The sequence below is a fragment of the Aythya marila genome (assembly GCF_965140915.1).
Source record: "Aythya marila genome assembly, chromosome: 1".
Classification (NCBI taxonomy): Eukaryota; Metazoa; Chordata; class Aves; order Anseriformes; family Anatidae; genus Aythya; species Aythya marila.
Genome location: NC_139042.1, coordinates 30,318,197 through 30,330,920, shown reverse-complemented (window position 1 = coordinate 30,330,920; position 12,724 = coordinate 30,318,197). Strand labels below are relative to the sequence as shown.

Below are 12,724 nucleotides of genomic sequence, written 5' to 3'. Positions count from 1 at the left end.
TGCATTAAAGCACACTTCATCAGCACACTCCCATTTGTTTGTGCCAATAGTCATGTGTGTATTTAACAAAAGCAAACCCCAAATCAGTCTTCAAGGAATTCCGCCAGCTGGTTCCCTCTGGCATGATGCTCTCCTAAGGGACCAAAGCTGGGTTTCTCACCGTGAGCCAACTCCTTGCCCATCCCATCATCCTCAAACTAATGTCCATCTTCATTAGCTTCTTTGACAATTTCCCGGGTTTCTCTGTATGAAAATCACCTGTTGAAGTGCAGTTTTGTTAGATCTATTGTTGGTTTCATGGTTTCATGTAGCCTGCTGGGTGAACCTTGAGAGGTCCTGGGATGGAGATGATCTTGCCTGCATGGTAAGGTGCATTGACCACACTGCTTTGTTTTCACCTGTGGCATGGCCCCTGGATTTTTCATGCCCTAATTCCTAACGGTTTCCATAGTTTTACCCAGAATATTTAACATTTTATAGAAAACTGAATTATGGTGTGTTTTTTTTTTTTTTTTTTTTGGCTTGATGCCCTACCTGAGTGTTTCTAGTATCTGTCTCTTCCCTCACTGCCTTCACACTCACCTCTTGTCTCCTTTCTAGTTACACCACTGAAAGGACTTGCTGATTCTCTCTTTGCAAACTCCAACTCAGCTTGAGTTACAGCAGCTTTCTCTTGACATCAACCATGGAGATCTCTTCACTTTTCCCAATTCTTTTTTGGTCCCTCTTCTTCCCCTGTGTCCCTCTGTTGCTTGGCCAAGTAGATCTGGAGCATTCCCTTGCTAAGTCCCTGCAGTTTCTTAAAGTGATGCGCTGACTTTGGTGTGGCTTGTTTTTGGGAAAGCAGTGTCAGACATGGCAGAGGGGGATATCTGAGCAGCTGAGAGGACAGCACTGGCCTTGGTGTGGAGATCTGTGTTCTGTGAGGGTCAGGCTGTAAAAGGTTCATTCCTCCTGTTGCACACTGGGACCATCCAACAGAGCTGTGCCATGCATACTGCAAAGATTTCTCTCACCTTGTGTGCATGGGAAGCTCAAACTTAGAACACTTACCCCTAAACAGAGGTTAGATTGAATGACAGCTGACTCAAATCATGCAAGATTTCCTATTTACATAGGAAAGCCTACACCATTGCCATCACCTCCCTTTTATCCCAGCCAAAGCTATCCCTCCCATTGTGATATTTGCTCCTGCAAACTGCAAAATACAGTGGGGTTATTCTGGGAACCCCCCCATCCGTCTTCTGCCCTGGATATGGAGAGCAATCCAGATACTTGCTGCTTGGAGCATCCTTCCCAGCACTTCTGTGTCTGCTGCACTGTCCCACCGTAGCATCCTCTTCTGGGGGAGGCAGAATTGCTGGAGCAGCAATTCAGTCGCTGCTGGGGTTTCCTTTCCAGCATGCTAACTCTGAGTGATGATGTGGCAGCAGCGCTGATGTTACATGCCAGATCAAATGAATGGGAAAGGAATATTTGTGTTATTTTGAAATGCCAAATTGAATTCACTTCCAGCTGGCGCCAATCTATCTTCTTCCTTTCTCCCCACCTCAACTTTTTATTAAATATGTACATGTATGTACTGCCCGGATTGTTTCAGCAGCCCCTTCTGAGGGCTTTTCACAGACACACACTCACTCACACAAAACAAGGTCTGGGATTTTTCCTGCACTGACATTATTAGCCGCCCATCACTTCCACAATGAATATGCTAGTGCTGTCATAAGGCGTATGCTGTCAGTGGGGTTTTCTTCCCACCTCTGCTCTTTAAACACAGCAGAAGTTCCCTTTTCTGTGTAAAGAGAAAGAAAAGAAAAAAAAATCATGTCTGCAGGCACCAGCTGGGGCTGGCACCAGCACAGGCACCAGATACACCCAAAGCCGATCAGAAGCAAGCAACCAGGCTCAGAGGCAGGACTCACCATGAAATAAAGCCCAGATGCCTGGGAATAGGGTCCCAGATACCCTTATTTGGTGTATCCATCTGTCCCATCTCCAAAATGTCATTGACTTTCTTGTTTTCATTAGGCTTCCAGAGAGTTTATCTAATCTTGCCTTGAATACATTGGCTGTTTGGATCATAATTACCTCGCTAGGCAAAGTACTCCGTTATCTGATGTCCTTTCTGATAGGCATTTTTTTCCCATAATGTGGGCTCAGTTGAGCTTCCCTTAAGCACTGGTCATTTATTCCTTTTTCTGCTTGTGATACCCATTATCAGAAGCTGTTTTCTTCCACCCAGGTGGTATCTTCTGCTTGATTTTTAAGGGTATCGATGGGTGGAAGGAGACAATTTTTAACTCATATTTTTAAGCCTTTTGCCCCTGCAGGCTTTTTATTGAAAAACACAAGCAGGCAAAGCATCTTCGAAATGTAAAAGCCACACAACAGGCTGAAAACGAAAATGGACTCAAGCCTTTCACTTCTGTAAAGACAGGTGGTTTCAGACAGGAGGACAGTAGCATTTAAAAAGATGTGCTCTCACATGTTTTCAAAACATATTCATCACCTATCCCAACATTATGCAAGTTGAAACTTCATTAAAAGAAAAAGGCTAGAGCAAAACAGACTGAGGACAGTAGCATCAAATACCTTTTCCTCCCCAAATAATTTCTGAGCTCTCAAGCTAATCCTATTAGAGTCCTCAAAAGTGAGCAGAAATGCTCTAAAATTAATAGGAAACTTTATAACTAACCAATGAAAGGATTTCAGAGCCCATGTAACCTGATTAAACACTCTGAATCCAGTTGGCATCCTCCCATATCATTCACTATCGGCTGCAATCTTTTAATAGCACAAGCTGCGAGGTACAAAAATAACATGCTACAATGGCCTACAGTTCTCTGAAATACAATTAAACTTTCATTAGTTGAATTACCCCTTAAGAATAATCATTTTTGGCGAAATATGACCACATTACTTAGTCTTTTGCATAAGCCTGATCTAAAATATTTGACATGGTTAAAAAAAAAAAAAAGTAGAGTCAGAAAACCCTGTAATGTGGTTATGAAAAGCAGACGTTCCCTGAGGATGTGAGAAGAGTCAGGGAAATTACCCAGTGAAAGGCCAGGTTAAGCCAACGCCGTGTGCCCTTTTCATGGGCCATGTGCCTCCTCTCTGGAGCTGGAGGAGAAGGGACCACTGCATGCAGCACCTCTGCTTCTAGGAAAGCCTCTGCAGAAAGGGTGCTTGGAAATTCAACACTCCCCTCTAGTTTTTCTTTTAAATTTATTTATTTATTTTTTGATCGAAACCAGAGCAGCTTGAAAGGAAGGAGAGCTCCTACGTGCTCGTATTCTGGAGCCTCTTATGTGGGAACAGGGCTGTTTTCATAGTTAAGGTGTGACCCATGCACGTCCTCGAGGTTATAACCAGAAGGCTTGTACAGAGGCAAGCACACTGAGAGGACGTTGTCAAAACCTGGCATTTGGCACAGCAGGAAGCAGAGCTGCCTTGGGAAACACCAGCCCAGCCCATGAATGTCAAGGGGAAGAGCCCTGCCACCAGCCCCCCCAGCCCCATCCTCCTTTGTGGCCATAGTAGATAACAAGAAACTGGATTCGCCCCAGAACTTGGCAGTTTTACTTATTTTTAGCTGCCTCGCATAACTTCGGCAGCAGCTGATTGCACCTGTCATGGCTGGAGCTGCACAGAGCCTTTCATGTCATCGTTACAGAGATCTTCAGAGAAAAATACACAGGAATAAACACACCATGTAGTAGGATTAAAAAAAAAAAATGTAAATAAAGTAAGAGCTCCTAGACTTTGAGTGGGAATACATCAGGAATGGAAAGCTAAAGCACACCGGTTGTTTGCAAGTGCAGTATGAGGAGCAATGTGCAAATTGGAGGAGAATTGAAGCTGAGGAGGGATTTACTTACCCTGAATATTTCCTACCATGCTCATAGACTCAGGACCCACGCTGATATCAGCAAAAAGGGTAATGGTGAAAGTGGCACAAAGGGCAGGACTATTTTTTTCCAGCCCCCATCAGTGCATCACAGATATGTAGGATACACCCAACAGGTTCTTCCTTTCCCACACACCCAAAAACATGTGTGGGTCCCCCTGTTTACAATATTAATCCAGACATATAATTATTTCTCCTTCTTTATGGATGACTGCAGTGCCTCAGAAATACACAGCTACTGCGTGCAAGGTAAACAGGCAAAGTTCTGAGCCTGAACCATGGCACCGGACACCCAAACCCTGATCAACCCTAACCAAAAGCTTCATGTTCTGCCTATCCCCCACAGCACCGAACATTCCCCTGTTTTGCAAGATGCCTGGAGATCTCCTCTCCATGTGATCTCAAGGAGCCCCACAGAGAGCAAGTCAGGGTTAGTTTTGTCTAAGTAAACACGGAGGCGACTGCAGCTTTGCCACCAGAACTGCTCGAGTGTTTCATATTAAACAGCGTCCAGCCCTATTTCACCTGCAAAACATTAATGGCATATTTCTGCATGGATGGGAAAGATAATTGCTTTAATTAAATGTCAAGGATCACATTATTTTATGGCACATAGAAAATTCAAAATATGCAGCAGCTAAAGCATATCTTTTCCCATGGTACTTTTGGCAAAACCTGCGCTGGTTCGATCGACCTGGGGATTCCAGAATTAACTCAGGTCAGGTAGCTCATGTAACTCTGCTTCACGTCCATGAACACGCCTGGAACAAATCACAAACAATTTTGTAAGCGCTTGAAAGAAAATAAGGTGATTAATAACAGCCAGCATGCACCAAACCAATCTAATTGCATTGAGATATGTCAGACCGATCTAAATTTGTTACAGGATAATGGGAGAATTGGTAAGTGTCACACATCTTGATTTTTCAAACCGAGGAAAGCACAGTCTAGATTAAATTGTAAAATGTGGTTACAAGAGAGGCTAGAAAAATTACCACTGGAGAGTTCGCATGGCCATGGTCTCATCTCACAGTCATACTGAAAGGGCATACAGGCAGTGGTCCGTGTAGTCCGTCCCAATCCACATTTTCAATAAAAACTTGCAATGGAACAAAAGGGACGCATGCTGGTGACGTGAAGCTGAAAGAGACTGAGTGTAAATTAGTGCATAGATTAAGAATTAAAAATATACATGCTGAGGAAATCCCCTGAAAACCAACATGACTCATCTGTGACTAGTTAAATGCAAAGTTCTGCATTGCACAGCAGAAGCAAACTTCACAAAATCAAACCGGGCAATTACCAGGTCAGGAGCAGTTCTGGGGAAGTGGACTATGAGCTGAGCATTATTCAGTGGTACTTTGTCACTGTGAAAAAAAAAAAATAGAAAAATAAATAAAAAATGTAAGTCTCATACTGGATATATAAACACAAGTGTCCCATTGTGAAAACATGAGATAATTGTGCTCTGCTCTGCTGCATGATCTCTGAAAGCCCTCAGTGGAACTGAACCACCTGTTTTGGGTAATGGTACTACAAATAGGATCTGTATGACAGGCAAGCCAAGCAGGGAAAGGTCAGAGGAGGGCAGACAGGTCTAAAACAGTATTACCTAATGGTAGAAGTGAGGAGGTAGACATTAGGGCGTGTAAGGCTTTCTAAAACTGAAGATGAGGAAGAATTGGAGAAGGTTGCCTGAGAAAGCTGTGGGTGAGAGCTGAGAGAGACCCAGCCCTGCAGACAGACCCCAGGGCAGTGCAGCAGGAGGGCAGGAGGTGCTCCAGGCAGGCAGCAGCAGTTCCCCTGCGGCCTGTGGAGAGGCCCCTGGTGGAGCAGGCTGTCCCCCTGCAGCCCATGGGTCCCACATGGAGCAGATCTCCACGCTGCAGCCCCCCCATGGGCGGAGGAGCCCCCAGTGGAGCAGGTGGATGTGGCTGTCAGGGTGAAACCACCACAACCAGAAGCCCTCTCCCTGTAGAGCAGGCGGATGCCCTGCAACTGCAGGCAGTTTTGGAGAGATCAGGGCATAAAGCTGGACTCCTGGCTTGAGGGGACCAGGATATTTAATGTAAAAATGCAGTGGAGGTGGTTCTTCCCTAACTTCAGATCTGCCTGTGCTGGATACCACAGCAGAGAGACCACCTCTGATAGACAATGTAGCTGGTACTGGTGGAGAAGAACAGATTTTAGCAGGAGGAAGGCAACAGCTAATGTTCTGGGAAGCAGATAATTTCTTTATGTCCCTTGGAATATAAAGTTGAGGAGGGCTGTAATGTACCATAAAATGTTATCAACAATAAATCTGTCTGTCTTGCTGCCTGGGAAAGCTGCAAACTCACGTTCATCAGTCTGTCTTTGGAAGGTAACTGTGAGGTCTCCCAGCTCAGAAGTAAGCAGCTTCCACTTCGCACCCAAAGAAGGAACTCTGACCCTGAATTTTTTGTACTTTTTCAAAGATAAATCAGTCTGCCTTACAAAAGGTGCTGTTTATACCCAACTATCACCTTGCCATCTTGCCTTGGAAAATTGAAGTCTGTATGTTTTCTGCAATAATTTAAGGAATTATGGAAAATGTCCTTTTGTCCATGGAAGGACATTTCTGGTGAATGCCCTTCTCAAGTGCTCTTAAAAATCTGTGGCAATGAAGATCCCGCACATTTCCAAGGCAGCCTGTTCCAATACCTCATTATCCTTCCCTGCAGACAGCTTTTCCTAACACCTAACCTTTATTTCCTCTGCTGTAGTCTAAGGCCATTACACGCTTTACACAAGACACTCCTGTGTACATAATACACTATTGATTCTTCTTTCAAAAAGGCATGATGATACTGTCCTTACCAATTTGATCATTCCTAAATCTAATGCTCCCTTTTACCCCTTTTCATAAACACCTGTGAGGACACCATGCAGCCAGTGCACCCTGCAGCCGCAGTGATGTAGCCTTTGAGCCCTCGTAAAGTTGAATATGTAGTGAATTATTTCACCTCTTCATTGTCAGATAAAAAGGAAAGCCAAAGCTGACTCCAATTACACATACCAGCCATAGCAGAAAGAGCTGTCATCTCAGGCTTCATGCACAGCTGATTGAAAAGCTGACTGATGCACTTAAAATATGCATATATCAATCATTGCTGAGGTTAAGAGCTCAAGGGGAAAAAAAAAAATCTGAAAGAAGGAAAATATTTCTTCTCACCTCAAAAAAAAAAATAAAAAAGCAAGCCATGAGCAAGGCATGTTGTGGATGTCCTCCATCCTTCTCTGCTCCATGTTCCCAGGAAGCTTTTGACTGTCATGTTGCCTCTCATATGTTTGGTGTCAAGGTCCAACCAGTGAAGATGGGATGAGCCATACATCTGTACTGGGGATGGCCACCTGCAGCTCCCTCTGTGGTCTAACAACCCTGTCCTTACTCCACAGCTCGCGGGCCTCCATCTCTCCTATAAGGCAGAGAAATGTGATTGCTCAGACTTCAGACCAGGTCTGTCCTGTCCCAAACACTGTTAGAGGATCTCAGCTCGCAGAAGGTGGTGGTGGCTGGCCATGGTTCCTGCCCCTGCTGGGAGCTGTGGTGAGACCTCCTCAACCCACATGCACACCTGTGGTCTCTGCAATCCAAGCTGCAACAGGTACAGAGCACAGAGATGGGCAGAGCAATACGTTTAGCCTTGAATTAATGCTCAATAAAAGCCGTGGAGAAACTCTCATGACTGCGTCCAGATGTTTTTTCATCCCCAGAAACACCCCCAAACCGGCTCCGGTTTGGGAGGTGAAGATCATATGGTAGTTAGTTAAACAGCACACCCGATTAATAATTTACCCTGGCTGTTCAGGACTTAAAGCCTTTACCCACGGTGACTCCAGAGCCGTGCAAGCCATGCGCGCCGTGCTGGGGCCCGCAGACAAAGCTCTGCACGGGTCAGCCATGGGAATGATTTACAGCCGCTTGGGGCTGGAATACCACAAAGCCTGGAGGGAGTGGCAAACCTTGCTAGCTACGATCATTCATCTCTCCTGTCTCTTTGTAAGTCTCTAATTTTAAAAGTCGGTTTCTTTCAAGAGCCATCATTATGTTTTCAATCTTAAAACCTTTCAGTTTCTCTGGGGAAACAAATGAGGGGAAAAAAATAAAAAAGCACAACTTTTCAAATCTCAGGAGGAAATAATGGGTTTAGTCTGACAGTTTCCTTGTAGGAGAAGGATTGGTAAAAGATTTCCAAGAACAGACCCGAATCAGAGTGCATTTTGTGTTCAGCAGTATTCCCGGGAAATTTACACACCTGTCACCTAATTGCCACTTCCTTTGTAAAACAGAAATGACAAGCCCAAGTCATTTGCTTTTATTGTTGTTGGTGTTTTTTTTTCTTTCTTTCTTTTCCTTTTTTCTTACAGCGAAGTGCTCGACACCCCTTTGAAAAGAAATAGCAGATTTCCTCCACACTTTGGGATTCAGCAGGGGCTGCAAGCAGAGAGGGTTTCCTTCGAGTCACGGTGTCAGCCGGTACCATGTATTATTAAAATCCAATTTCAACTTCTTAATCTCCCAGGCGCCAGATGGCCAAACTATGTTTTTCCAGCGGTGCACAGTCCCGGAGCAGAGCTGGGATGGGCTTGTCACATGCTTCAGGCATTGTCACGTCTGTCTAATTAGAAATTTTGACTGTCACTTTGGCTTATAAGTGGAAGCCTGTTGGCCATTTCAGCCCTAGCACATCTAAATGCTTTGCGGGTCTCCATCCCAGCGCACAAGCATTCCCGCGGCTGTAGAGATCCTGGTTAATTCTTGCAAAGCTGAGGTCGGCCTCAGCTGGGCAGTGGGAATGCAATTGGGGCTGGGCCTTAATATTCGTCCCCTGTTCCCCTGCACTAGTCACAAAGCCATGAGAAAACAAACAGAGAAGCAATACTCACAAAGAGATGACATTCCCAAGGCCTTCGCAGGCTTCTCAGCTAGAGACCGAAAATGAGGTTTGGAACAGTCTGTCAAACAAGAAAAAGAGAGAGGAATTGAGAAATTTCCCATATCTCCGGAGTGCTGGTTCTGCCAGGAAACATTTCTTCACTTTTTTTCATCCCTATGTCCTGCTCGCTGGCATTTTCTATGCTCTGTTACATTTCCCATTGCTTTGTAATTGAGGATTTCAGAAGACCAGACAACTCGCAAGCTGGCAGGGCAACAAGGACTAGAAAATTACATAGGACGTGGCTTGGACAGAATTTAGCCTGATGACCTCATGGCTGCACTGCAACCCCTTCCGAAAAACAGCAGCCTCCAGATCACCTACGGGACAGGCCGCCCCCTCCAGAGAGCTGTCCTGTGGGTGTCCCTGGACACTGGGATGGGGCAGTGTGACCATGGGGGAGATGATCCCATGGGCTGGAGCTCCTCCGTGATGCACAACTGCACAGTGTCACCCCAGGGAAGGCTGTGCTGACAAAATAGCTTCACCACTGAGGGCTCCACACCTCTGAGGGTTCCCTGCATTTTCCCCAAATAAAGATGGAAATAAGCCCTCCCTGCGAAAAAGCCCCATGGGCCCTCCTGCAGGTTCCCTCTACGTATTCCCTTCAGAAAATCAGAAATCAAACCGACTTTCTCATCCACCCTGAGGAGTAATGAGATTCCCGGTGGGAGGGAGGACTCAGGAGAACCCCAGCCATTACACGGGTCATCGCTCGGGGATTGGAAAGCACTTGAACTATTTGGAGGCACAGCCTGGCCCCGCCTCGCGGCTAGCTCATTGAGCTCAGTAGCATGGCAACATGACCGAGCCGTGCCTCTCCAAGCTAATACCGCGTGGAGAGATTAACTGCAAACAAACAGCAACAATAACGGGCTCATTGAAATGCAGGGAGAGCCCGGCCGGAGCTGAGACGCTTCCACCGCCCTGAAATACCCCTCTGTCCCGTCGCTTCCAGCTTCTCCTCGGGCTGCAGGTGCCCCAGCATTGCCCAGTCCCACGTAGCATGAAGTCCCCCCTCCGTGGTGGTCACCAACAGCTCCACACCTTGCTGACAGCAGCGTCGTGGGATGGTGGGACGATGGCAGGGAAGTCCTCAAACTGGCCCAAAGCTGGGGCAGGAGAAGGGGAACGGGAAGGAGGCAGGATGCTGGAGGCAGGTGGCAAGATGAGGTGCAATCGCCAGCAGAGCTTCTGCAAGATGCTGACCGACCCACCACACAGAGGGGACTCATCCTTTCCTCCTCCCCGCAGGCCCCCAGCACAAGTTACACAAGGCCAAACTTCAGATGTTTCTATTTTCAGAGAAACCAGGGAGGCTGGCAACTGCAGAATGAAAACGAGAGGAGGGAAGAGGTTGTCTAGCAAAATTAGCAACACATTTTCCTCCCTGCCTTCCAGAGTGCGTGCCCCCTTCCAGCAAGCTGGGGTCTGCGCAGCATAAATTATTCCTGTCTAAATTTGAGCCTGTGCTGTTGTTCCTGCCAAGTGTTTACACTTGAAGGCCGTATTTTTTTATTTTTTTTGCAGGCGCAGATGACACTGGGTGACACGTGTCATCACAGTGCGTGTCCTTGAAAAATATGTGCTGTGCGATCGCTCTGATGTCCTCCAGGACGTGCTGCTCCCATGCGCAGCGACAGCGGTCGGAAGGTCTTGGTCAAGAGACCACTCAGCGGGTGCGCCGTGCCAACACTGGGTTAGGAGCTGGTGAGGCTTCCCACTGCCAAGTGTCACCGAGTTCACAGATCATCACGGAGCTGTGCGTGCCTTTGACTTGTACAGATAAGGCCTCTGGGCACCTTCCCCCTCAGATATCTCTGCGTTGTTGCTTCCCTCATGAATGAGAGCTGCCCCTCGCACTGCGGTCCGTAAGGCCACAAATTCATCCTCTGTCGCGGGTTCCTTAACATCCCGAAGCTGCTTCAGGTGTGCCTCTCACAGCACTATCCATGGCCCTAAGGGCAGAGCAGAGGTGCCAGCTTGTGCTACAACATTTGATGGCTGTTTCCATGCTCCCAAACTCACATTCCTCTTCACACTTTTTGGCCACATGCAGCACCGAGATGGGAGTGCTCCGAAAAGCCTAGGGGATCCCTTTATCGCTCACATTCAGATTTCTGATCGACACTGTGATCAACAAACCCAAAAATTCGATAGCTGTGCAGGTCTATTTTGGTTGTGCCAAGTAGCAGCCTTTTACGGCCGGGGATGTGGCAACTCTATCCTGTGATCAAAACAAAGATCTCTGAGTTGGGCAAGCTCCTCTGGCTCCTAATCAGCTTTGTCCTTTACCCTCTCGTAGGTCTCTGCCCGCTCTGAGGCATGCGGATTAAAATAAACAGTACATTTAAAGAGAAATCTTTGTGCCCCCTGGTACGGGGAAATGTTTTAAGTTACTGTCTTAAGCCCCGGCGTGTCAAGGTTGGAAATGTTTTTGTTTCATTGTTCTGCCTCCCGATGGCCAAAGTCAACAACAGGCTGATGTGAGGGGTTGATATATGGCAACCCAGCATGATCTCATCGTCGGGAGGTCATGGGATTAGTGCATAAAACGGTCAGATATGATTAATATTAGGCAGTACGCCTGTGCAGAGATGTAGGGGTCTGTCACTGCGACTACGGATGGAAAGCCCAAGCTGGACGAAGGTCATGCAGGGCATCGGGCCTTGCCATGCAGTCAAAAACCAGAGACATCCTGCCCCATGTGGTGCTACTGGAAGGAGAAAGCCACTTGTCCCAAAATGCCTCTCGGGGCCATCTGTCCACCCTGCACACCCATCTGCTCCAGCAGCAGGCAGCAAAAGGAGGAGCACACCTGGGCTGGGGGGCTGGCTTCTGCTGGCCTCAGCTATTTTTGCACAGTGGCTGCAAAAGCGTCCAGAATGAGATGCACGGCCACAATTAAACTGAGCGCATCTAATAGCAAGCTCTATCACAAACTGCAAAGCAAAACCACTTCATATTTCCATGGGGCTTGCTGGAAAAATAGCTCCAATTAATGAGGTACATTGTAGGCTTGTTTATATTCAGCCAACTCTGTTCAAGCAACAAATTATCTGTGTGTGATTATGAGGCCAAATTCACCCTGTAATTTTTCATTTAGCCTTATTTTACAGCATGGGCTCTTCCACTGAGTTGTTTGTGGAGCAAAACCCCCCTGGTTCCTTCCCTGTCCTCACTCACAAACTCCAAAGGCCTTGACACGCATTGCACACACAACACGCCATGCACAGACACCGCTTGGTAGTAGCTGCTCCCAGCTTCAGAGCCAGCAAGCAGAGGACTCTGTCAGCTTTCTGACTTGGTTTGCTTCTCCCTGGACTCGTTAATCGCAGAACCACAGAACCACAGCACGGCTGAGGCTGGCAGGGAGCTCTGGAGGTCCCTGTCCCCAAGCCCTGCTCCAGCAGGCCCCCCAGTGTAGGGTGCCCAGGGCCCCGTGCACGTGCCTTTTGAAGATCTCCAAGGAGGAGACCCCACAGCCCCTCTGGACAGCCGAGGCCAACACTCAATCATCTGCACAATAAAGTGCTTCTTGATGTTTAAACAGAACCTGTTGTGTTCCAGTTTGCCCATCTTGTAAACCCAAAACCTCTTGCTTGCCAGAAACTAAGCGGAGATGATATTCTGGAGTTAGCTGAGAGCAGTACAATTCACTTCACAAGTGTGCACAAAATTGAAGCATCAGGGTTCAGAGGGCATGATCTTGATCTCCTGTACCACCTGCCTGCAAGCATCCACAGGAGGCATCATCCCCAGCAAGCCTGCTCAGGCAATCTGGGTCCCAGCGCTGTAATTGAAACCATATAATGGTAAAGCGCTCTGCCACGAAAAGCAGCAGAGGTTGCATTTC

At 47.1% G+C, this 12,724-nt stretch overlaps 1 long non-coding RNA gene across 1 annotated transcript; it reads right to left on the bottom strand.

The window, feature by feature from the left end:
• Positions 1-6,903: 6,903 nt before the first annotated feature.
• On the bottom strand, positions 6,904-10,133 carry LOC309877453. The gene is made up of 3 exons (XR_014317362.1): positions 9,916-10,133; positions 8,819-8,887; positions 6,904-7,347 (listed from the first exon to the last, which is right to left on the bottom strand). It is a non-coding gene; the product is annotated as an uncharacterized lncRNA (long non-coding RNA).
• Between the last annotated feature and the right edge of the window lie 2,591 nt (positions 10,134-12,724).